This window comes from Bubalus bubalis, chromosome 7 (assembly GCF_019923935.1).
Source record: "Bubalus bubalis isolate 160015118507 breed Murrah chromosome 7, NDDB_SH_1, whole genome shotgun sequence".
In the NCBI taxonomy this organism is placed as follows: Eukaryota; Metazoa; Chordata; class Mammalia; order Artiodactyla; family Bovidae; genus Bubalus; species Bubalus bubalis.
This window is the reverse complement of record NC_059163.1, coordinates 29,036,293-29,063,563: the sequence shown is the minus strand read 5'-3', so window position 1 is coordinate 29,063,563 and position 27,271 is coordinate 29,036,293. Positions and strand designations below refer to the sequence as shown.

Here is a 27,271-nt window from a genome sequence, read left to right as displayed (position 1 = left end):
ATGTACAGGTATGTTTCCCAAAAGTATGTTTCCCAAAACCTTCAAGAAGTATATCATGTCTGCCTTATAAAAGCTGTTTAAGATAACTAAGAATGAAAAAAAAAAAAAAAGATAACTAAGAATGGGGAAGACTTTACACAGACATCAATGTGGATTGGCTCATTCAGTACTATTCCACCTCCTTAGAGCAGCAGAAGTCATATAACATATAGCATTTCCAGAATTGCTCTTGATCAGATTCCAGATGTGATTTGGGCTCTGATATGCAATTTTACTCCTGTGAAACTGTAATTTGACAGTGAATCAAATGAGGAAGGAGGCAGGTGGCAAGGCATCCACTATGCTGTGGTGGATTGTGACAAACTCACTGTGGTTCCTGAGCCAGTAACAAGCAGCGATGTCCTGACTGCAGAGGATGTCCTGGCTGCAGACGACTTCTGGATTAGTAGAGGTGGTGTAATTTTGGAACCGGTAATACAGAAACTTCTGTATACCGACTGGCAGGTAACTTTCTGATTCAGTGGCTTTCTAATCTTAGCAGAGATGGTAGCATCTTAATCTGTCAAAAATTTTTATTACTAATTTACTCTCCTACATCATTCTTTTTTTAATTGAAGTATAGCTGATTTACAATGTTACATTGGTTTCAGGTGTATTTTTATAGATTATACTTCAATTGAAATTATAAAACATTTTGGTTATACTCCTTGTGCTGTACATTATCTTTGTATCTTACTTAACTTACACCTATTAGTTTGTACCTTTTAATCCCCTTTCCCTATTTTGTCCCTCCCCCATCCTTGTAAGTAACCACTTATAATCACTAATTTGTCCTCTATATCTATGAGTCTGTTTCTACTTTTTTATATTTATTTGATTGTTGTACTTTTTTAGATTTTACATATAAGTGAGTATTTGTCTTCCTCTGTATAACTTCATTAAGCATAATACTCTCCATGTCCATTTATGTTGTTGCCAAAGGCAAAATTTCATTATTTTTTATGGCTGAGTATATTACATTGTGATATAAACCACAGCTTCTTTATCCATTCATCTGTTGCTGGATATTGAGATCACATCCTTATTTTGACTATTATAAATAATGTTGCTAAGAACATATATATTTTCTAATTAATGTTTTATTTTTCTTGGGATATGTACATAACAGTGGAACTGTGGATCCTATGGTAGTTCTATTTTCAGATTTTTGAGGAACCTCTACACAGTTTTCCATAATGGTTCATACCAACTTACATTCCCACCAACAGGACACTCAGTTCAGTTCAGTTCAGTTGCTCAGTCGTGTCCGACTCTTTGCGACCCCATGAATTGAGGCACGCCAGGCCTCCCTGTCCATCACTAACTCCCGGAGTTCACTCAGACTCACGTCCATCGAGTCAGTGATGCCATCCAGTCATCTCATCCTATGTCGACCCCTTCTCCTCCTGCCCCCAATCCCTCCCAGCATCAGAGTCTTTTCCAGTGAGTCAACTCTTTGCATAAGGAGGCCAAAGTACTGGAGTTTCAGCTTCAGCATCATTCCCTCCAAAGAAATCCCCTAATTAAACTTAAACCTTCTGCACAACAAAGGAAACTATCAGATCAGATCAGATCAGTCACTCAGTTGTGTCCGACTCTTTGCGACCCCATGAATCACAGCACGCCAGGCCTCCCTGTCCATCACCAACTCCCGGAGTCCACTCAGACTCACGTCCATCGGGCTGCCGTCTATGGGATCACACAGAGTCGGACACGACTGAAGTGACTTAGCAGCAGCAGCAGCACATCCATCAAGTCAGTGATGCCATCCAGCCATCTCATCCTCTGTCATCCCCTTCTCCTCCTGTCCCCAATCCCTCCCAGCATCAGAGTCTTTTCCAATGAGTCAACTCTTCGCATGAGGTGGCCAAAGTACTGGAGTTTCAGCTTTAGCATCATTCCTTCCAAAGAAATCCCAGGGCTGATCTCCTTCAGAATGGACTGGTTGGATCTCTTTGCAGTCCAAGGGACTCTCAAGAGTCTTCTCCAACACCACACTTCAAAAGCATCAATTCTTTGGCACTCAGCCTTCTTCACAGTCCAACTCTCACATCCATACATGACCACAGGAAAAACCATAGCCTTGACTAGACGAACCTTTGTTGGCAAAGTAATGTCTCTGCTTTTGAATATGCTATCTAGATTGGTCATAACTTTCCTTCCAAGGAGTAAGCGTCTTTTAATTTCATGGCTGCAGTCACCATCTGTAGTGATTTTGGAGCCCAGAAAAATAAAGTCTGACACTGTTTCCACTGATTCCACATCTATTTCCCATGAAGTGATGGGACCGGATGCCATGATCTTCGTTTTCTGAGTGTTGAGCTTTAAGCCTCCACGAGAACCCCATGAAAAGTATGAAAAGGAAACTATAAGCACGGTGAAAAGACAGCCTTCAGAATGGGAGAAAATAATAGCAAATGAAGCAACTGACAAACAACTAATATCAAAAATATACAAGCAACTCCTACAGCTCAATTCCAGAAAAATAAATGACCCAATCAAAAAATGGGCCAAGGAACTAAATAGACATTTCTCCAAAGAAGACATACAGATGGCTAACAAACACATGAAAAGATGCTCGACATCACTCATTATCAGAGAAATGCAAATCAAAACCACTATGAGGTACCATTTCATGCCAATCAGAATGGCTGCGATCCAAAAGTCTACAAGCAATAAATGCTGGAGAGGGTGTGGAGAAAAGGGAACCCTCTTACGCTGTTGGGAATGCAAACTAGTACAGCCACTATGGAGAACAGTGTGGAGATTCCTTAAAAAACTGGAAATAGAACCGCCTTATGATCCAGCAATCCCACTGCTGGGCATACACACTGAGGAAACCAGAAGGGAAAGAGACACGTGTACCCCAATGTTCATCGCAGCACTGTTTATAATAGCCAGGACATGGAAGCAACCTAGATGTCCATCAGCAGATGAATGGATAAGAAAACTGTGGTACATATACACAATGGAGTATTACCCAGCTATTAAAAAGAATACATTTGAATCAGTTCTAATGAGGTGGATGAAACTGGAGCCTATTATACAGAGTGAAGTAAGCCAGGAAGAAAAACACCAATACAGTATACTAACGCATATATATGGAATTTAGAAAGATGGTAATGATAACCCTGTATGTGAGACAGCATAAAAGACACAGATGTATAGAACAGTCTTTTGGACTCTGTGGGAGAGGGAGAGGGTGGGATGATTTTGGAGAATGGCATTGAAACATGTATAATATCATATAAGAAACGAATCGCCAGTCCAGGTTCGATGCAGGATACAGGATGCTTGGGGCTGGTGCCCTGGGATGACCCAGTAGGATGGTATGGGGAGGCAGGTGGGAGGGGGGTTCAAGATTGGAAACACGTGTACACCCTTGGCGGATTCATGTTAATGTATGGCAAAACCAATACGATATTGTAAAGTAATTAGCCTCCAATTAAAACAAATAAATTTAAAAAAAATAAAGAAGCTGAAGGGGGAAAAAATAAAATTATTATTTCCCTATAAGTGGTCTTGGCACCTTATTTAAAATATTTTGATTATGGATATATGGGTTCATTTCTGGACTCTCAATTCTTTTACATTAATGTATATTTTACCCTTATGCCAATACTACAATGTCTTGATACTAAATTTTATGGTAAGTTATGAATGATCATCTTACTTCCAAATTTATATTTATTTTGACATTTATACATACTTTGTTTATCTTGGGTTTTACTTAAGAGGTATGGGCACTAGTATATCCTTATAATTATTGCATTTTATATGTTCAGTCGCTCAGTTGTGTCTCACTTTTGTGTCCCCATGGACAGTAGCCCGCCAGGCTCCTCTCTCCATGGGAATTTCCTGGCAAGAATACTGGAGTGGGCTGCCATTTTTTCCTCCTGGGGCTCTTCCTGGCCCAGGGTTCAAACCCAAATCTCTGTCTCCTGCATTGCACGCAGATTCTTTATTGCTGAGCCACTGGGAAAGTCTTTGCATTTTATATTTAAAGGCAATAAAGTATAGTGGTTATGGGCACAGTGAGAGTATATTGGTTTATACTTTAACTAAGAAAGCATCAACAAGCTCCCAGGTATTGGGAGCTCATTTTTCAACAAATATAAGGAATAAATGGAAACTCATTTTTCTCCAGAAGAGCAGTAAAGTAAAGCAAAACTGCCTGTGGAAAACTCTGGGGAGGAAGTGGCAGTAAGAGTCTATTCATGGTCATTCTCTAGGAATTTAAGAAAATTTTTTTCTCTAATAATTCTTTTAAAATAGTTTAAATAGTTGGTCTGCCTGCAAAGGCTTGTAGCGTCTTCTGCAGACCCCAAGGAATGTACTTTCAAACAACCTCTTGGAATCTCTTCTCAGAACTTATTATTGAGTATGGGCCTCTATGAGAGAGAGCAGGGTAGGTTTCTACCAAACCTATCTCAGCTCTCAGATCATAATTTCAGTTGTAATTTAAAACATAATTTTAAAAGAATCTATGAAAAACAAATATAGCAAATATTCAAAGGACATAGGTTAAGGATATGGGGAGCAGCATGTAGGGACCAATCTAGTAAGTTCAGGCATTAGCACCATTACTGTATTGCAAAGGTCTTGAGCTCTTTTTATGTTTTGTTTTTTTTTTTTCTTTTCTTTTTTTTGGGGGGGGGGGGGCGTGGAATATTTGTTAGCAACTTTCGTGGCCAAATTACTCCCGGGAGGAAGCTTCAGGGGCCTCATCTGCAAGGAGTTCTAGCGAAAAGACATCACGTTGGGGATTGTGAACAGTCAGCGATGCAACACGAGGTGGCGCTCTCATCCCAGTGAGTGCTGTACAGCAGTACCTCAGATAAACGATAGGCAGCTTCAGGAGACCGTGGTAGATCTGACTGCCATTGGAAGACTGCCTGACAGACTGAACAGCTAACCGGGTACAAAGCCATCGGTGGGGTTGAGAAAGTACGCTGGTACAATAGGACCGAGGGCAGAAAGTAGTATAGCAACAACCCGAGAAAGATAACTAGTGTCTGGACACTGCTTTAGAGTATGCTGATTAGTTACCTTTATTATTTATTTGGGGCTTCCCTGGTGGCTATGTGGTGTTGAAGACTCTTGAGAGTCCCTTGGACTGCAGAGAGATCAAACCAGTCAATCTCAAAGGAAATTCATCCTGAATATTCATTGGAAAGACCGATGCTGAAGCTGACTCCAATACTTTGGCCACCTGAGGCGAAGAGCTGGCTCATTAGAAAAGACTCTGACGCTGGGAAAGATTGAGGGCAGAGGAGAAGACGATGACAGAGGACGAGATGGTTGGATGGCATCACTGATTCAACGGACATGAGTTTGAGCAATCTCCGGGAGATGGTGATGGACAGGGAAGCCTGGCATGCTGGAGTCTATGGAGTCACAAAGAGTCAGACACTACTGAGTGACTGAACAAAAACAAAACAACTGATGGGTGAGATGGTGAAGAATTCATTTGCTGCAATACAGGAGACCTGGATTCGATCCCTGGATCGAGAAGATCCGCTGGAGAAGGGAATGTCTACCCACTCTAGTATTCTTGCCTAGAGGACCCCACCCCTCTGGCAGGCTACAGTCTATAGGATCACAAAGAGTCAGACACGACTGAGTGACTAAGCATTTATTATCTCCAACACCACAGTTCAAAAGCTTCAATTCTTTGGCATAAAGCCTTCTTCAATTGGTCCAACTCTCACATCCATACATGGCTACTGGTAGCTTTGGCTTTATGGATATGAATGCAGAGTTCCAAAGAATAGCAAGGAGAGATAAGAAAGCCTTTCTAAGTGATCAATGCAAAGAAATACAGGAAAACAATGGAATGGGAAAGACTAGAGATCTCTTCAAGAAAATTAGAGATACCAAGGGAACATTTCATTCAAGTGAAGTGAAAGTTGCTCAGTCGTGTCCGACTCTTTGTGACCCCATGGACTATATAGTCTATGGAATTCTCCAGGCTAGAATACTGGAGTGGGTAGCCTTTCCTTTCTCCAGGGGATCTTCCCAACCCGGGGATAGAATCCAGGTCTCTCACATTGCAGGCGGATTCTTTACCAGCTGAGCCACAGGGAAGCCTCTCACTGTTTCGTTCATTCTTTAATTGAAATATAATTGATGTACAATATTATGTTAGTATAAAGTATGTTACATAAGATTTTACATTCTCTTTTTCTCAATCAGTTATGTCAGAGGTTTGGAAATTTTGTTAAAATCGTTAAAGAACCACGTTTTGTGTTTACTGAATTTCTCTGTTGCATCTTTCCTATTCCAGCAACTTCTGCTTTTCTCTGCATTACATATCAGACCTCCTTCAGCCTTCTCATTTACTTCTGACGCTGCCTTTGGCAGATTTTAACAGGGATTAGCTGACAGAAGTGCAATTTTCAGAATCTCAATCCCAGCTTTACAAAATACCGAAAGGAAGAATGGGTTTGGAGTTGAGAGGCAATTGTTTAAGAATCAACTAATATGATCCAAATGATATATTTTTGGAATTTAACTTATATTTTCCAGTGGAGAAAAATAAAAAATATTATTCACCCCTCACTTTTCTCTCCTGCTCTTCCTTCCTTTCTTATAGCTCTAGGCACAGGTGAAATAATGATTATATGTACAGGAATTGGAAAGGTTATACTACTTAAGTCTTAGTATACATTATATTCCTTTTTTTTTTGCTCAGATTTTATTATAGAAAAATAACTCAATGGATCCTTATTTAAGGTTAATTAATATTAAATATGCAACTATGAATACATTTTATTAATGTGATATTGAATTGGAGTTTTCTTTCAAAACATAATATGTCAGTCTTGTCACTATTTTATATTTCTATTGTGTAATATTTTTAAAGCTATGACTATAATACTATTTTTATAATTGAATTTACTTTCTTTTTAAAATTAATTAATTAATTTTAATTGGAGGATAATTACTTTACAATGTTGTGATACATTATATTTTTGAAACACCACAATTGCAGCAAGATTTAGTGAAGTGCTCTTGAACTAACAACATGGTGTGTATTAGGAGCCAGGTGCTTAAGTCAGATCTGGGTTTGAATTCTGGCTAACTTACTAATTGGGTCTATGGCCTTGGGTAAATTACCTAACTCCTCTGAGCATCCATTTCCTCTTCTTGCTGTGAGGGTTAAGTGAAATAATACCTGTAAAAGTCAGTGCTTGGCACATTATAAGTGCTCAGAAAGGGCTAGCTTTTTATTGTAATTACACAGAGCCAACCATTATAGAATATGGACTATTTTCCCCATGATATGAAGCACTATGGAATATTTTTTTCCCTTCATAGAAAACACAGCAGAAATGCCTAATATCTGTTAATGCCCTGAAGTCCAAAGGTAGAAGAGCTTAATGTTTAAAAGCTACCATGGCCATGGAGTGAACATTACGTGAAAAAAACAAATATTTGGATGAACACCAAGGAAGCCACAGGTGGTTAAAATATTAGCTGGCTGACAAAATAATTCAAGTTGCTTAATGGTGTACAAAGGCAATGCAAAATACTCTTTCTAGATGTGTAGTATCTTTACTGTTAAGTTCTTTCTAAGGTATCTAAGAATTAGGGAAGTAAGACATTTTTATATCGTAGGTGTATGAATTATACTCACTTTGGGAGATTTTTGTTTCCTAGAAGTCAAAGAAAAATACTTTTACAGTGTTAGTTTTTCTTTTATATGATTGCATTACTTGCAAATGTCTTGCCTTAAAATAAATTTATGCATTTCTTGACATATAATTTATGGACGTTTAAAGTCCATTAGACATTTAATAAACAGTTATGTGCAAGGAGCAGTTCTCTTGGACCTTTGGCCCCTGTTGAAACTGGGTAGCTTTCTTTGCACAATATCTAAGTGGCCTGTATAAATTAATTCAATTCTGTTCCACAAACATAATCTGAGCACCTGAAATAGGCCAAAGAGGTTTACAAACAGGACTGTTATCCATGAACCAAAAGGCTACGTGTGCATGTATTGATGGAAAAAGATAGCAGAGCACATGAATTTACACCATCATTAGGAGTTTCAATTTAGTAAAGGGGCAGATATGTGGGCAAACATAATTTACTAATAGTAATTAATGTAGAGCTTTTTGGTTAATTAAAGATAATGTTTCTGAAAATTCCATGTCTTTCTTTTGAGTACTCTGATATTTTCCAACTAATTTTCTTCTTATCACTTTATTATTGTTGCTTAGTTGCTAAGTCGTGTCCGACTCTTTCTGACCCCATGGACTATAGCATGCCAAGCTTCCCTGTCTTTCATTATCTCTGGGAGTTTGCTGAAACTCATGTCCTCACTTTCTTGCTAAACCCGTTTTTTCCTCCCAAACTCTGATTTGCATTAAGTTTGAGGAATTGAATTAGGCCTGTTTAATACAGCTGCTAATCAGACGCTTGCCACAATTACCATTTCAGTTGCCTTTGGATTGTGATTCATAACCAATTAAGTTAAAGTAACATTAATGTACTTTATCTGCCAACCAGCACTGTGATGTGAGAGAAGCTGATAATCTTCAGGTTTTGCAGATGATAACTAGGATCAAATAGGTTAGAAAACCATCAAATTGCAGAGCAATTTAAAGTAGCCTGGAGATTAGAACTCAGGTTCCCTGACTCCCTGTTCAATCCCCTTTGTATACTGAACATAATTTTGCCACCATCTGAGTAATGTTAGAGAGTCTTTGCACGTACCCCAAAGAGCAAATAAGAGATTTAAGTATTCTAGTGTTTGGTTTCCCCATCAAAATATATTTGCGTCGTTTATCTCTTGAAAATTTTCATGAGTCTGTTTAATAGAAACAAGACTGCTTTCACTTTGTTGTAAGAAGCCATCTGGAGCTCTTGGTATACACTGTGTAACTGGGTAAACGTTGGAAATAATTTGTAATTTGGCAAGACACCATATAAAATGAAAAAAATGAGAAATTTTAGTGAGAAGATCCTTAGAATATATATATTTCTATTTTAAAAATAATACTCTTCTATAGAAGTGCTATAACTACATTATGGAATATCTGGAAACTTCAATGGGAGAAAATTTCTGGTTCAGTTCTAGAAAGGTAATTACATCACTATTCTGCTTTCTAGTTTATATGCCTTCCTTCCATGTATCTACTTAAAATACATAATTATACTCACAGTACACATAAAATTTCTATTCTGACTTTCCTCAATGTCATAACGTAATGTGCATTACATTTTCAAATGAGAACATATAAAAAGAAAGTTTAAATTTTCAGATACTTTTGTTTAAATGTGAGTCAATTATAAATTGGTCACTGAAAGGATGTTTAAATTTTAAACATGAAAGACTTTTAAGGGAAAATTGTTAAACTAAAGTGAGAAAATAATTATAGAATTAGAGCTTACTATTAAAAATGAAATGAAACATATTTTAATGTAAAGCACTTACTGTAAAACACATGTCTTTTAATTTGGCGATTCTCTAATGTGCTAGGAAAGTTTATTCTTATGCATTTTCATGCTCAAACATTTTTTTCCTGGTTAGCCTAAGGCACCTAGCTTCTATTTTTTAAATGTTGGTAGAATTTGGACTTATGGAAAGAATGTAAAGGGAAAGAAAAAATGACATGGTATGTAGAATTCCTTTTAAAATAATTCAGAAGAAAAAAGTGAGTTGTAGGTTAAACAATACCAAAAATGTTGATAATTTTTGAATGTGGATGATGCATACATTTTACTATGTCCTGTACTATTGTGTAATTTTGCAAATTTTAAATAATATATAAAAACAAATTAGAGTGGTTCAACTCTTTTCTGCCAATAAAATTTTTTAAAATACATTTGAAATCTAGATTTGGTTGAGAAAGAAGAAAGTTGTCCAAGTTTTTAGTCCACATGAATATCAAGAACCAGCTCTGAGGGGTTCTGATCATGGAGTTTCTTCCCAGCTTTGAAATGATACTGGTTCTAAGGATGGTGGCTGTACCATGAGGCTTACTATTCTAGAGTGGAAAAGGGATTTGAAGAAGGAGGAAAGCCTGAATCTGCCTGTTTAGTCCCCAGGAGACTGTGAGAATTAGATACCAAGAGAGCCATGAGATACACATATCCTGACCTCCCCTCTCTGGGCTGAAATCCTAGAGGGGAGATGTGTTAGGTCAGTTGATGGCATTGTTGTTGTTGCTGCTCAGTTGCTAAGTCATGTCCGACTCTTAGGTCTGTTGAGGGTGTGGGTGCATTTTTTTTGGTGGGCGGGTGTTGAGAGCAGAGGGGTTTTTGCTCCATTCCTCTGGTCAGCTGGGTGTCCACCAGCCTGCAGGGAGACCCTGCTCCACATGGGGCAGCCCTAACAGAGTAAATGAGTAAAACAGTGTGGGGAGGCCAAGCCACGGTATGTTTCACACTCATAATCCTCCCTTTCCATAGCTGTAGACCCTGAAGCAGACAGTGAAGTGTCCAGCGATGGGTTCCTGCCGACCGCACCCCAGGGGCAGTGCCCGGCTACCGTATATGTGCAGGCCTCTAACTGTACCCAAGGCCACGAGGGCACATGGACCTCTTTGTTCATGTAGCTTGATACCATTTATGGGTAATGCTGGGGTGAGCACAACTTGAAAGAACAGCCACTTAATCAAAACAAAACAGACTGAGTTATGAAGCAGATTTTTTTAAAGTAGGAGAGATGAAAATATCGCCATGGACTGAATTGTGCCTCCCCCCAAAATTCATTTGAGCCTGAACTGTCAGTGTGCTTGTATTTGCAGATGGGAACTTTAGAAGCTGATGTGGTTTAGATGAGGTCATGAAGGAGGGATGCTCGTAATCCAATCAGTACAGTCAGTACCTTTCTCTCTGTGCCGTTGAGAATACAGAGAGGAGATGACCACCTGCAAGCCGCAAAGAGAGCTCTCCCCAGATCCTGATCATGTTGGAATACTGATCTAGGACTTCCAGCCTCCAGAACTGGGAGAAAACAGATTTACTTTCTTTAAGCCTCCCAGTCTATGGTATTTTGTTATGGCAGCCTGGTCTGACTGATACAGATACTGTAATTCATCTGGTCATTTTAATTTTTTTTGGCCTGTGGGATCTTAGTTCCTGACCAGGGATTGAACATGAGCCCCTGGCAGTGGAGGCACAGAGTCCCAACCACTGAACCACCAGGGAACTCCAGATACTGTAATTCAAAAATTAAAAATGTACCACTTTCCCCCAGTGGGGAAAGAACTCATAATCACTTATGGAAAACAAAAAAGCTATATATTTTATTATCATACATCTGAGTATAGGGAGAATAAAATTTTAATACCACTACAATTATAGACATATCTGGTAATTATTTCAAATTGTGTACAATGTCTGATAGAATGTGGTCCACTGAGTAAGGGAATGGCAAACCACTTCAGTATTCTTGCCTTGAGAACCCCATGAACAGTATGAAAAGGCAAAATGATAGGATACTGAAAGAGGAAATCCCCAGGTCAGTAGGTGCCCAATATACTACTGGAGATCAGTGGAGAAATCACTCCAGAAAGAATGAAGGGATGGAGCCAAAGCAAAAACAATACCCAGTTGTGGACGTGACTGGTGATAGAAGCAAAGTCCGATGCTGTAAAGAGCAATATTGCATAGGAATCTGGAATGTCAGGTCCATGAATCAAGGCAAATTGCAAATGGTCAAATGAGAGATGGCAAGAGTAAATGTCGACATTCTAGGAATCAGCGAACTAAAATGGACTGGAATGGGTGAATTTAACTCAGATGACCATTATATCTACTACTGCGGGCAGGAATCCCTTAGAAGAAATGGAGTAGCCATCATGGTCAACAAAAGAGTCTGAAATGCAGTACTGGGATGCAATTTCAAAAATGACAGAATGATCTCTGTTCGTTTCCAAGGCAAACCATTCAATATCACAGTAATCCAAGTCTATGCCCCAACCAGTAATGCTGAAGAAGCTGAAGTTGAATGGTTCTATGAAGACCTACAAGACCTTTTAGAACTAACACCCAAAAAAGATGTCCTTTTCATTATAGGGGACTGGAATGCAAGAGTAGGAAGTCAAGAAAAACCTGGAGTAACAGGCAAATTTGGCCTTGGAATACAGAATGAAGCAGGGCAAAGACTAATAGAATCTTGCCAAGAAAATGCACTGGTCATAGCAAACACCCTCTTCCAACAACACAAGAGAAAAATCTACACATGGACATCAGCAGATGGTCAACACCGAAATCAGATTGATTATATTCTTTGCAGCCAAAGATGGAGAAGCTCTATACAGTCAGCAAAAACAAGACCGGGAGCTGACTGTGGCTCAGATCATGAACTCCTTATTGCCAAATTCAGACTTAAATTGAAGAAAGTAGGGAAAACCACTAGACCATTCAGGTATGACCTAAATCAAATCCCTTATGATTATGCAGTGGAAGTGAGAACTAGATTTAAGGGCCTAGATCTGATAGATAGAGTGCCTGATGAACTATGGAATGAGGTTCGTGACATTGTACAGGAGACAGGGATCAAGACCATCCCCATGGAAAAGAAATGCGAAAAAGCAAAATGGCTGTCTGAGGAGGCCTTACAAATAGCTGTGAAAAGAAGAGAAGTGAAAAGCAAAGGAGAAAAGGAAAGATATAAGCATCTGAATGCAGAGTTCCAAAGAATAGCAAGAAGAGATAAGAAAGCCTTCCTCAGGGATCAATGCAAAGAAATAGAGGAAAACAACAGAATGGGAAAGACTAGAGATCTCTTCAAGAAAATTAGAGATACCAAGGGAACATTTCATGCAAAGATGGGCTCAATAAAGGACAGAAATGGTACGGACCTAACAGAAGCAGAAGTTATTAAGAAGAGGTGGTGCGAATACACAGAAGAACTATACAAAAAAGATCTTCATGACCCAGATAATCACGATGGTGTAATCACTCACGTAGAGCCAGACATCCGGGAATGTGAAGTCAAGTGGGCCTTAGAAAGCATCACTACGAACAAAACTAGTGGAGGTGATGGAATTCCAGTTGAACTACTTCAAATCCTGAAAGATGATGCTGTGAAAGTGCTGCACTCAATATGCCAGCAAATTTGGAAAACTCAGCAGTGGCCACAGGACTGGAAAAGGTCAGTGTTCATTCCAATCCCAAAGAAAGGCAATGCCAAAGAATGCTCAAACTACCGCACAATTGCACTCATCTCACATGAGGTCGCACAGAGTCGGACACGACTGAAGTGACTTAGCAGCAGCAGCAGCACGTGCTAGAAACTGCTACTGCTGCTGCTGCTAAGTCACTTCAGTCGTGTCCGACTCTGTGGGACCCCAGAGATGGAGCCCACCAGGCTCCCCCATCCCTGGGATTCTCCAGGCAAGAACACTGGAGTGGTTTGCCATTTCCTCCTCCAGTGCATGAAAGTGAAAAGTGAAAGTGAAGTCGCTCAGTTGTGTCCAACTCTTAGCGACCCCATGGACTGCAGCCTACCAGGCTCCTCCATCCATGGGATTTTCCAGGCAAGAGTACTGGAGTGGGGTGCCATTGCCTTCTCCCACGCTAGTAAACTAATGCTCAAAATTCTCCAAGCCAGGCTTCAGCAATATGTGAACCGTGAACTTCCAGATGTTCAAGCTGGTTTTAGAAAAGGCAGAGGAACCAGAGATCAAATTGCCAACATCTGCTGGATCATGGAAAAAGCAAGAGAGTTCCAGAAAAACATCTATTTCTGCTTTATTGACTATGTCAAAGCCTTTGACTGTGTGGATCACAATAAACCGTGGAAAATTCTGAAAGAGAAGGGAATACCAGATCACCTGACCTGCCTCTTGAGAAACCTGTATGCAGGTCAGGAAGCAACAGTTAGAACTGGACATGGAACAACAGACTGGTTCCAAATAGGAAAAGGAGTACATCAAGGCTGTATATTGTCACCCTGTTTATTTAACTTAAATGCAGAGTACATTATGAGAAACACTGGGCTGGAAGAAGCACAAGCTGGAATCAAGATTGCCAGGAGAAATATCAATAACCTCAGATATGCAGATGACACTACCTTTATGGCAGAAAGTGAAGAGGAACTAAAAAACCTCTTGATGAAAGTGAAAGAGGAGAGTAAAAAAGTTGGCTTAAAGCTCAACATTCAGAAAACGAAAATCATGGCATCCGGTCCCATCACTTCATGGGAAATAGATGGGGAAACAGTGGAAACAGTGTCAGACTTTATATTTTTGGGCTCCAAAATCACTGCAGATGGTGACTGCAGCCATCATTAAATTAAAAGACACTTACTCCTTGGAAGAAAAGTTATGACCAACCTAGATTGTATATTGAAAAGCAGAGACATTACTTTGCCAACAAAGGTCCGTCTAGTCAAGGCTATGGTTTTTCCAGTGGTCATGTATGGATGTGAGAGTTGGACTGTGAAGAAAGCTGAGCACCGAAGAATTGATGCTTTTGAAGTGTGGTGTTGGAGAAGACTCTTGAGAGTCCCTTGGACTGCAAGGAGATCCAACCAGTCCATTCTGAAGGAGATCAGCCCTGGGATTTCTTTGGAAGGACTGATGCTAAAGCTGAAACTCCAGTACTTTGGCCACCTCATGTGAAGAGTTGACTTATTGGAAAAGACTCTGATGCTGGGAGGGATTGGGAACAGGAGGAGAAGGGGATGACAGAGGATGAGATGGTGGGATGGCATCACTGACTCGATGGACGTGAGTCTGAGTGAACTTCGGGAGTTGGTGATGGGCAGGGAGGCCTGGTGTTTTGCGATTCATGGGGTCGCAAAGAGTTGGACAGGACTGAGTGACTGAACTGAACTGAACTGAAGCTAGTCTCTGGGCTTTCCAGGTGGAACTAGTGGTAAAGAACCCACCTGCCAGTGCAGGAGACTTTGGTTCTTATTTCTATCCCTGGGCGGGTTCCAGTCCATAGGATCTCAAACAGTCAGACATGACTGAAGTGGCTTAACACACATGCAAGCTAGTCTCTTATCTAGATTCTAAAGTTCCATTTCGCCACACCAGAAATCATTGTGTGCGGATATTAGTCATGCAGTCGTGTCCGACTTTTCATAACCCCAGGGAGCATAGTCTGCCAGGCTCTTCTATCCATGCGATTTCCCAGAGAAGTATACTGGAGCGGGTTGCCATTCCCTTCTCCAGGGGATCTTCCTGACCCAGGGATCAAACTAGGGTCTCCTGCATTGCAGGCAGATTCTTCACCATATGAGCCAGAAATATTGTTTATGTGTAAATGTATATTTATATTTGTATATAAATATAAATTTGTGAGAAACTGCCTCCTTTACCAGAACCCACTTAATAATAGACTCCCAAGTTTATCTGGTGGAGAAGGCAATGGCACCCCACTCCAGTACTCTTGCCTGGAAAATCCCATGGATGGAGGAGCCTGGTGGGCTGCAGTCCATGGGGTCGCTAAGAGTCGGACATGACTGAGCGACTTCACTTTCACTTTTCACTTTCATGCACTGGGGAAGGAAATGGCAACCCACTCCAGTGTTCTTGCCTGGAGAATCCCAGGAAAGAGGGAGCCTGGTGAGCTGCTGTCTATGAGATTGCACAGAGTTGGACACGACTGAAGCGACTTAGCAGCAGCAGTAGCAGTAGGAAGTTTATCTGGGCATGCCTAGAAAATGACTGCATTTCCATCCTTCCTTGGAATTAGGTTTGTCCATGTGACTATATGCCAACAGGATGTGAGTAAAAGATGAGGTGTGCCTTTTCTGGGTATGTCTTTCAAAGGGATAAGCCTATTTCCCCCAGCTCTTCTGCCGGTTTCCACTTGCTCGAGGATGCAGAGCATGGTACAATTGATTTGAGTCCAGAGATGGGTGGCATCAGATTAAAGATGGCTAATATGTCAGCCCCAGACTGCTTATATCTGGTTGTTACTTTAGGGAAATGATGTTTGTATTTTAGTTAGGCCACTGTACTTTATTTTTAATTGAAGGATAATTGCTTAATAATGTTGTGTTGGTTTCTGCTGTACAACAATGTGAATCAGCTATGAGTATACATATATCCCTTCCCTGTTGAGTCTCCCCTCCCCCTGTAATCCCATACTTCTAGGTCATCACAGAGTACCAAGCTGAGCTCCCTGTGCTGTATAGCTGCTTCCCTTTAGCTATCTATTTCACACATAATAGACGTCAATGCTATTCTCTCAATTCACCCCACCCTCTCCTTCCGCCCATGTCCACAAGCTTGTTCTCTACATCTGCGTCTCTATTCTTGCACTGCAAATAGGTTCATTAGTACCATCCTTCTAGACTCCGCATCAGTTCAGTCACTCAGTCGTGTCTGACTCTTTGCGACCCCATGGACTGCTCCAAGCATGCCAGGCTTCCCTGTCCATCACCAATTCCCAGAGCCTGCTCAAACTCATGTCCGTCACATCAGTGATGCCATCCAACCATCTAATCCTCTGTCATCCCCTTCCCCTCCCACCCTCAATCTTTCCCAGCATAACGGTCTTTTCCAATGAGTCGGTTCTTCAAATCAGGTGGCCAAAGTATTGGAGTTTCAGCTTCAGCATCAGTCCTTCCAGTGAATATTTAGGACTGATTTCCGTTAGGATTGACTGGTTGGATCTCCTTGCAGTCCAAGGGACTCTCAAGAATCTTCTCCAACACCATAATTCAAAACCATCAGTTTTTCGGTGCTCAGCTTTCTTTATAGTCCAACTCTGACATCCATACATGACTACTGGAAAAATCAGGTGTTAATATATTTGTTTTTCTCTTTCTGACCCACCTCACTCTATATAACAGGCTCTAGGTTCATCCACTTCACTACAACTGACTTGAATTTATTCCTCTTTATAAGCCATGGTATTTTGAGGTCTTTCTGCTATAGAAGATTAGTGCATTAAATAATATTATACAGGAAAATAAACAGAAGCAAACTCTAACACTAGTTTGTTTATTGTTTTATTTTTAAAAATTGTTAATGTGCTTTAAAGATATTTTTAGATCTCTATTCTTATTCTATCCAGTGTCTCCAGAAATCTCTACATATCTCATTTATTCATTCAATCAGTGTTTATTGGGAGCCTATAATGTGCTACCCTCTTAAGTGTCTGCTATGAGAAGACATGGGGGCATGCTGGAGGTTAAGTCCCCAGAAAAAGTCTTCATTTGATGAGGGATAGAGCTGCTGACAGTTCTAAATTGTGCTCCACTCAGGCCCTCAAGGAGTCTCCAGTGGGACTGAGCCCCAAGTGCCCACAGTAGTAACTTACCCATCAACACAGCCTTCACTGCCTTTTATCTTTTTCTTGTCTTACTTTCTGATTTCCTCACTCTGCCTTCAGAAATCAAACTATAAATCTGCATAAAGAGAAAGACTGAAGAGAGGAAATTGTCAGTGAAGCAATGCAAGGAATTTTCTTAGACCTGAAGGACATTATAATTGACCCTCAAACAATACAGGTTTGAACTGCACAGGCCCACTAACATATGGATTTTTTCCATAGTGATGGTATGTGATCCATAGTGGATTGAATGTGCAGATGAGGAACCATGGTTATAAAGAGCTGACTGTAAAGTTATACACAGATTTTTGCAGAGGGTTGACACCCCATCTCCCTATTGTTCAAGGGTCAACTGTAATGACTGTTTTGAAAAGAGGGAATTATGATCCAGTGCAATGCCTGAAAAAACTCATACCAAATACTTCATGAAATTCTAGAACACTGGTGATGAAGAGTCAAAAGCTTCCAGCAGGGATAGATATTTAATTTCTGCAGCTCAACAAGAAATCAAAAAACATATGGGGCTCCTTGTTAAAAAAAAAAAAACTATTAAGAATTTCAAGACTGCAGCAGCAGATCACTAAATCAAGTGAATCCCTTTTGGGTGCAGGACATGCATATATGAAGTGGCCAAGGATTCCAGGAAGAAAAAAGTATCAAAAAATCAGAAAAAAAACGTCTCTCTTCCCCATCATTCTAAGCTATGACTGTGATTCCTTCTTAACTCAGGATACAGACACAATCATAAGACAGCTATCTCATCTTTCCAACCCTCAAATTACCATCTTGTCTTCACCTGTTCTTAAACTTTGGATTCTCTTGTTCAGTAGCTGAACTATCCTAGCTCCTGTCTAAAGGCCTATTCTTCAACTCATGTACTGGATCCCAAAGCATCTGGCATATTCAAGGATTTTCTCCTTCATTTGGCTCCTTTCTCCTGCATCATTAGTTTTTCCTTTCTTTGGGATCATTCCCATCAGAATATAAATATCACCACCATCTTGAAGAAGTCTTACTTGGCCCAAGACTTCTTCCAGTACAGCCTCATTTCTCTGTTCCCCTTTATAGCAAAATTCAGGGGAAAAAAGAGTTGTCTTTAATTACTCTTCCACTGCTACTTCTTAACTCCCACCTCAATTCTCTCTTCAGTCAGGCGATAGCCATATGACTCCACTGGAACTACTATTTCAAAGTCAGCAATGACCTCCTCATCTTTTTATAACTGATGGTCAAATCTCAGGTCTCATTTCCACAAAATTTCAAGGGATTTTGAGATATTTCCTTATTATTTCCCAATTATTTCCTTATCCTTAATGATTTTTATCTTTAAATGAGGACATCTCACTTGTCTAGTTTTTCTCCTAATTCACTGACCATTTCTCTTTCCTCTGTTGATTCCTCCCCAGAACTCAGTCCCTGGTCATCTTCTTTTACTCTGTCTAAGCAATTAATTTTATCTCGTGGTATAGTTACCATCTGGTATATGCCATATTTAAATCTTCAGCCTTGGCTTCTCCTTTGAGGTTTAAATTTATATATCCAAATGCCTACTTGAAATCTTGGATGCCTATCAGGTAACCAAGATGTAATATATCCAAAATAGAACTCAATTCCTTCTCCAAAATGTCCAACCTCAACAACTCAATAAAATGGACCCATGATTTATTCAGTAACTTTGGCCAAAACATAGCAATTATCCTGGTTTCATCTCTTGCCCTACATGCCACATCGAATTCATCAATCATTACTTTATGTTGGCTTAAATCCCAAAACATGTCCTGAATTTGGTGATTTTTTTCACCACTTTTGCCACTACCCTGGACTCTCCTTTAAATAATTGCTATATCCCCTAATAACTCTCCCTATGTTTTCTCACTAATATCTACTCTCCATATAACAACCAGAATATCATTCACAGAACCTTATAGTGTAAGAAATATATTTATTACTCTCTTTTACAGATGAGAAAACTGTCTCTGAAGATGGTTAAGGCACTTAATAAATATTTGTTGAATTAATTAATGAACATCATGTGGAACATAGTGACTACTCAATAATTTTCATAATAGGGTCTCAGAATAAAATCTCCCCAGAATGTAGGATTTTAGAAGAGGAATTATATATATATATATATATATATATATATTATGGTGACTCAGTGGTAAAGAATCCTCCTGACAACATGAAACATGGGTTCAGTCCCTAGGTTTGGAAGATCCCCTGGAGGAAGAAATGACAATTTATTCCAGTATTCTTGCCTGGAGAAGTCCATGGACAAAGCAGCCTGGCGGGCTACAGTCATGGAGTCACAAAGAGCTGGACATGCCTGAGCGATGAAGCACACACATTCACATAGAACTCATAATTTGCCATTACCCAGTAGAGTCTGCCTGCAAAGCTAGAGACACAGGAGATGAGGATTCGATCCGTGGGTTGGGAATATCCTCTGGAGAAGGAAATGGCAACTTACTCCAGTATTCCTACCAGGAAAATCTCATGGACAGAGGAGCCTGGTGGGCTATAGTCCATGGGGTCACAAAGAGTAGGACATGACTGAAGCTACTGAGCTCATGTGCATAGAGAGAGTGGCTCAGATGGTAATGAATCTGTCCACAATGCAGGAGACCTGGGTTCAATCCCTGGGTTGGGAAGATCTCCTGGAGAAGGGAATGGCAACCCACTCCAGTATTCTTTCCTGTTGAATTCCATGAAGAGAGGTACAGTTCACTGGGTCGCAAAGAACTGGACACGAATGAGCGACTTTCACTTTCATACTATTATACAATTCTTATTGTGCAAGAGTAATACTGTTTGCTATATTATATAGGCAAATCGTACATTGCCTTTCCATTTCACTCTGGGTGAAAGTCGAAATCCCTTCAATGGCCAATAGGATGCTCTGTGATCTGCTGTCTTTACCTCTCTGACTTCTTCTGGTCTCTCTCCATTTGATCACTCTATTTCAGACACACTGACTGTCACTATTCTTCCCATACATCAGGGATGCTCCTGTCTCAGAGCCTTTGCACTAATTCTTCCCTTTGTCTTGAACATTTTTTATCCTTATACATATGTGACACCTACCTTATCTCATTCAAATGTTTGCCCAGCTATCACACTCTCAGTGAGGTCTACTCTGCCTGCCTTATTTAAAATTGCTAGCAATCTTATGTTGCCTGCACTCCAAGTCTCCTTTTATTTGCTCCAATTTTAATTTTTCCATAATACCATGCACCCTTTAAAATATAATTTACTTATTTATTATGCTAATATTGTTTGTTTCCCTGTGCTAGAAGGTAAATTTTATGACAATAGGATTTTTAAAATTAATATGAAGCAATAATATTTGTTGAATGAATGAATGAATCAATGACAGTTGTGAAATAACCTGAGAAAGTTATTTCCTGTATGAAATATTGAGAATTTATATTTACAAAGCCCAGTTTATTAAGACTATATGTGAACATTTTCTCACTTATAAATAAATTTCATATATTTTTAAAAGGTAAAATATATTCTACCAAATTTGAAAAAGCATTAAGGGCTATTGAAAATAAGACTATTATTTATCACAACTAACCCCTACATGAATAAAGTAAGTTTGTTTTGTCCATCTATGGTTATTAAAATCAAGTTCTTGAAATCAAATTACTTTGCAATGACTCATAATTCTTATGTTATCTCCTTACTTCAAGGTTGAAGTAACAATATTTGCAAGACTACTTTCCAACCTATATGTTTCTCAAATTTTCCTTTTTAACTATGCTATATGACTCTGAATTTTGCTAAGGGTAAAATGGTCTTACTTGGATAAGAAGGGAATTTTAAATTTGTCTTCAACCTGCTTTTTGTCATGGTTATTGACCTGGGCCAGTTTTTTTCAAATGTCTCTAACACCAAGGTTGCAAGTGAAAGTGAAAGTGAAGTCGCTCAGTCGTGTCCGACTCTGCGACCCCATGGACTACAGCCTATCAGGCTCCTCCGTCCATGGGATTTTCCAGGCAAGAGTGCTGAGTGGATTGCCATTTCCTTCTCCAGGGGATCTTCCTGACCCAGGACTCGAACCCGGGTCTCCCTCATTGCAGGCAGACGCTTTGCTGTCTGAGCCACCAGGGGAGCCCTAAGTTGCAAAGTTTCAAGAAAAATAGTTCCAAGTATCTAGAGTGACATCAGCAAGATGGCAACATTGACTTTCCCATGGATATACAGAATATGCACACAGTTATAAATTATACATGACTAAAGAAGAGGTAAGAGACAGAATTTCACAATCCCCTCCCCCTTCACTCCAAGCAGCCAGAGCAGGCCTCCCTCAAATGTTCTAGAACCGGGAAACTTCATGGAACCTAGAAGAGTTCCGTGTTGTTCTATTGTTGTCTCTGGTCAAAACCAGCCACAAAAAGGGCCCGTTTGCCATCATTTATCCAGTTTGGAGTGACATCCTCTGTACTTTGAAGCTCTGCTCAGCCCACTTTCAGATAATTTTCTGCTTGACAGTGACCTTGACAGTTGCCCAGGACACTTGTAATGCACACACTCCCAAAAGGTTGGAGGCTTTAGCCATCTTAAGGAGTAAGGTAATTTGAAGTCAGATATTTTTCTTCATCCAAGAGGGACTAGAAAGAATCAGTTTGAAATTGCCTATCCAGCAGAACAGAATAAATCTTCTATAAAATTTTATATACGTGGATATGTCTAGTTCTGAATGTTAGAAAAATACCAGTTACAAAGTTTCAACCTTCCTAAGCATTGACATGTTCAGAAGCTCTAATATATGCATAGAGAATATTTTTCTTAGATTTATTTAAAAATAAGATTCCCTAGTCACGGAACTTAATATTTTGTTCTCTCTCTCTCCTTTTTTTTTTTTTTTTGGCTGCACCATGCAGCATGAGGGATCTTAGTTACCCAACAAGGAATTGAACCTGTGTCCCCTGCACAGGAAGAATGGAGTCCTAAACCACTGGACCACCAGGGAGATCCCCAGAAATTAATATTTTCACTGTCTCCAAAGTCTCCAATTTGGATATAAAATCTTAAATAAAATGTGTTTATATATAATATATATATTATTAATATGTATGATATATATAACATATAGATATATATGTATATAGGTGTATACATACATACATAGTTTAAACACTATATATAATTAAAAGAAGTAAATAAAATAAAATATTTACAGAATATCTGAAGCACTCCAGTGTCCACAGAAACATAACTTGAAAATCATTGCTCTAGATACTGGTTACAAAGATTACAAAGATTACAAAGATCAGTAAGAGATGGTGTGTGCTTGAGAGAACCTCATAATCTTAGAGGGGCTATTCAATAATGTGTACATTAATATAGCTTGTTGTCTAGTTTCCAACTAGTATGAAAATGATTGCATTTGCAAAGGGTAAATTTTCTGTTTTGCTTTTCCTTAATCTCTTTAAGATCAATTCTATTATTCTTCAGTGCAAAATACTATGTGCAATGATCAAGAGTTAATTGGATTTTAAAGCTTTAAAGCTAGATGTAACTTCTGAAGTATGCTTCTGCAGTTTCTCATTCTCCTTAGCATCTATAGCCAATTGTGAAACTATATAAGAAGGTATATGAAATATGTGATTTCTGATGTCATCTATACTTCCCCAGGATTATTATGATGGTGCAAGAAAACAAATCTAGACAGTGTATTAAAAAGCAGAGACATCGGAAGTGCGCTCAGCAGTCCCGCGGATCTGTCTCTTGCTTCCACAGTGCTTGGATGGAACAGACCTAGGGATGCCACTTGCTTCAGGCTCCGACCACTCTCCAACCTTTTTTTCCAGTCACAACATTCAGAATCAGCCACTCAGCTGTCCGTGATCACTGGGACCAGCAACCATTTTTTTTAATCTTAACTTCTTATTACCGATCAACCACGAGCTCCCAGATTCATCAGAATTATTCAATAGGTGGAGCCTGCCCTCCACCTCCTGGTCAACATGCATCTGTGGATCTCTGACACCTACCTCTCTCTTTGCTTCTATTTCGACCAGGACGATGTGGTTCTGGAGGATGTGGGCCACTTTTTTTTTTTTTTTTTTTGCAAATTGGTCAAGGAGAAGCATGAGGGCACACAGCGTCTCTTGAAAATGCAAAACCAGTGCGGCTGTGCCCTCTCCCTGGACATACAGAAGCATCTCAAGATGAGTGGGGTAAAACCTAGGATGCTATGGAAGCCACCCTTCTCAAGGAGAAGAATCTGAACCAGGCCCTTTTGGGTCTGCATAGACTGGGTTCTGCCTGCGTAGACCCCCGCATCTGTGACTTCCGGGAGAACCACTTCCAAATGAGGTGAAACTCTCAAGAAGATGGGTGACCACCTGACTCACCTCTGCAGGCTGGTTGGTCCCCAGGCTGGGTTGGGCAAATATCTTTTTGAAAAGCTCATCCTCAAGCATGACTAGGAGTCTCTGGAACCCAGTAGCCTTTGAGGAGCTCCCTTAACATCAGGGCTGCCTGAAGCCCCTCTCTGAATCAACTAGGCAGTTTTTCAACACTCTGGAGCCCTCTCTCAAGCCTTGGGCCAAATGGAAACAATAAAGCTTTTTTCAGAAAAAAAAAAAAAAAAGAAGCAGAGACATCATGTTGCCACCAAAGGAACATATAATCAAAGCTGTGGTTTTTTCAGTAGTCATATACGGATGCGGATGCGAGAGCTGGATAATAAAGAAAACTGAGTGTGGAAAAGTTGATGCTTTTGAACTGTGGTGCTGGAGAAGACCCTTGAGAGGCCCTTGGACAGCAAGGGGATCAAAGCAGTCAATTTTAATGGAATCAACCCTGAATATTCATTGAAAAGACTGATGCTGAAGCTGAAGCTCCACTACTTTGGTCACCTGATGCAAAGAGCATACTCAATGGAAATGAGGGCTTCCTTTATAGCCCAGTTAGTAAAGAATCCACCTGCAATGCAGGAGACCCTGGTTCGATTCCTGGTCAGGAAGATCTGCTGGAGATGGGATAGGCTACCCACTCCAGTATTCTTGGGCTTCCCTTGTGGCTCAGCTGGTAAAGAATCCACCTGCAATGCAGGAGACCTGGGTTCGATCCCTGGGTTGGGAAGATCCCCTGGATAAGGGAAAGGCTACCCACTCCAGTATTCTAGCCTGGAGAAATCCATGGACAGTCCATGGGGTTGCAAAGAGTCCGGACACAACTGAGCGACTTTCACTTTCACTTTCAGATACTGGGAAAGATTGAAGGCAAAAGGAGATGGGGGTGGTAGAAGATGAGATGGCTAGATAGCATCTCTGACTCAATGATTTGAGAAAACTCTGGGAGATAGTGGAGGACGAAGGAGCCTGGCATGCTATAGTTCAACGGGTTGTAAAGAGTCAGACATAACTTAGTGACTGAACAATGAGAACAACAAAATTTACCAGTACTAAGATTCATAAGACTACTTCATGCCTTAAATGTTTGTTCAGTTTTAGTTTCAATTATTTTTGAATAAATAATACACTAAGATGATTCACATTTTTACAAAGGTGTAAACAAATATTTCTGTGGAAAGTATCCATTCCATAACTGTTCCATGGTCATCTAGCTCCAGCACCCCAGGACTCAACAAGTGTTACCATTTTATTACATATCCTTCCAGATTGTTTGAGTCAAGCCAGATCTTTTTTACCATGATGAGTCAATACCTGTATGTCCCTCCTGATACACTACTTTTAAAAACTCCTGTTCTTATTTTATTATACTTTGTTATTTTCCTGAGAAATATACCTGAGAGATAATTTCATATGCATTTATAAGAGTTTTTTCCTTTTTTGTATGGGGCATCATATTCCATTGAATTGATGCAGTGTTACATTTAGATGTGAATGATCATATTTAAAAAATGTTATTGAAGTATAGTTAATTTACAATGCTGTTTTGATTTCTGCTGTACAACAAAGGGGCTTCCCTGGTAGCTCAGCTGGTAAAGAATCTGCCTTCAATGCGGGAAACCTGGGTTCAATTCCTGGGTTGGGAAGATCCCCTGGAGGAGGGCGTGACAACCCACTCCAGTATTCTTGCCTGGAGAATCCCCATGGACAGAGGAGTCTGGCCAGCTCAACAAAGTGATTCAGTTATACACATACATATTCTTTCATATTCTTTTCCATTATGGTTTACCACAGGATATTGAATATAGTTTCTTGTGCTACACAATGGTACCTTGTTTATTCATCCTGTGTATAATAGTTTGCATCTGCTAATCCCCAAACTTCTGATACATCTCTCTCCCACACTTTCTCTCCCTTGGCAACTACAACTCTGTTCTCTATGTCTGTGAGTCTGTTTCATAAATATGTTCATTTGTGTTGTATTTTAGATTCCACATATAAGTGATATCACATAGTATTTGTCTTTCTTGTTCTGATTTTGCTTAGTATGATAATCTCTGGGTCCATCCATGTTGCTGCAAAAGGCATTATTTCATTCTTTTTTATGGCTGGATAATATTCTGTTGTACATACACGCACACACACATATAATATCATACATCATCTTGGCTATTGTAAATAGTGCTACTGTGAACATAGAGGTGCATGAATCTTTTCAACGTTTTGTCTGGATATACGTCCAGGAGTGGGATTAATGGATCATATGATATCTCTATTTTTAGTTTTTTAAGGAACTTCTAGTGTTCTCCATAATGACTGCACCAATTTACATTTCCACCAATAGTGGTACGTCTATGGTGTCATGTCTTATATTTAAGTCTTTAAACCATTTTGAATCTATTTTAGTGTGTGCTGTGAGGGAGTTTTCTAACTTCATTGATTTGCATGCATCTGTACAACTTCCCCAAAACCACTTTCTGAAAAGACCATCCTTTCCCCATTGTATATTCTTGGCTCCTTTGTTGAAGATTAATTGACCATAGGTGTGTGGGTTTATTTCTGGGCTCTCTATTCTGTTCCATTGACCCATGTGTCTGTTTTTGTGCCAATACCATGCTGTTTTGATTACTGTGGCTTTGTAGTATTGTCTGAAGTCTGGAAGGATTAGCCCTCCTGCTTTCTTCTTTTTTCTCAGGATTTCTTTGGCAATTCTGGGTCTTTTATGATTCCTTATAAATTTTAGGATTATTTGCTCTAGTTCTGTGAAAAATGTCATGGATGTTTTGATAGAGATTACATTAAATATGTAGGTTGCTTTGGATAGTATGGACATTTTAACAATATTAATTCTTCCAATCCAAGAGCATGGGATATCATTCTATTTTTTAAATCATCTTCAGTTTCCTTTATTATTGTCTTATAGTTCTCAGCATATAAGCTTTTCACCTCCTTGGTGAGATTTATTCCTAAATATTTTTCTTAATGTGATTTTAAAGGGGATTGTTGTTTATATTCTGTTTCTGATATTTCATTGTTAGTATAAAGAAATGCAGCTGACTTCTGTAGATTAATCTTGCATTCTACTACCTTGTGGCATTCATTTATCAGTTTTAATAGTTGGGCATCTTTAGGTTTTTCTATATATAGCATCATGTCATCTGCTATGTACATATATATATATATAGTATAATAACAATTATACCTGTGCAAATTTTATCATTTGAAAATTTGGATTAAATCATTCTTAGTGTGGAATGTTGTTGAAAGAATATGGTTTAGTAAGAGATATCCTACTACCCCATTGCTGATTTTAAACACATGAATAATTGAGACCTACTCCCCTAGAATGGTAATGGGATCTCACATGTATTTCTTGGGTTCACATTTACCTGGTCACTTCAGAATGGCAAATAATGCTGCTTTTTCCCATTTATACTCTCTCCTGTACGGCCAGATATTTTCAAATCCCATTGAACATCAAATTTAGAAGTAAATAAATGGTTAGAGAGAGGAAATTCTCTCCATGTAAGTGAGGAGGCCCATATCAGAGAAAAAAAAAAAAAAAAAGGAAGTTAGTGACTCTTGTATCTTGTCTGAAAGTAAATGCCAAAGGT

The 27,271-nt window shown here is 39.5% G+C and overlaps 1 pseudogene; it reads left to right on the top strand.

The window, feature by feature from the left end:
- LOC112586113 lies at positions 1-23,901 on the top strand (annotated as a pseudogene).
- Positions 23,902-27,271: the final 3,370 nt, after the last annotated feature.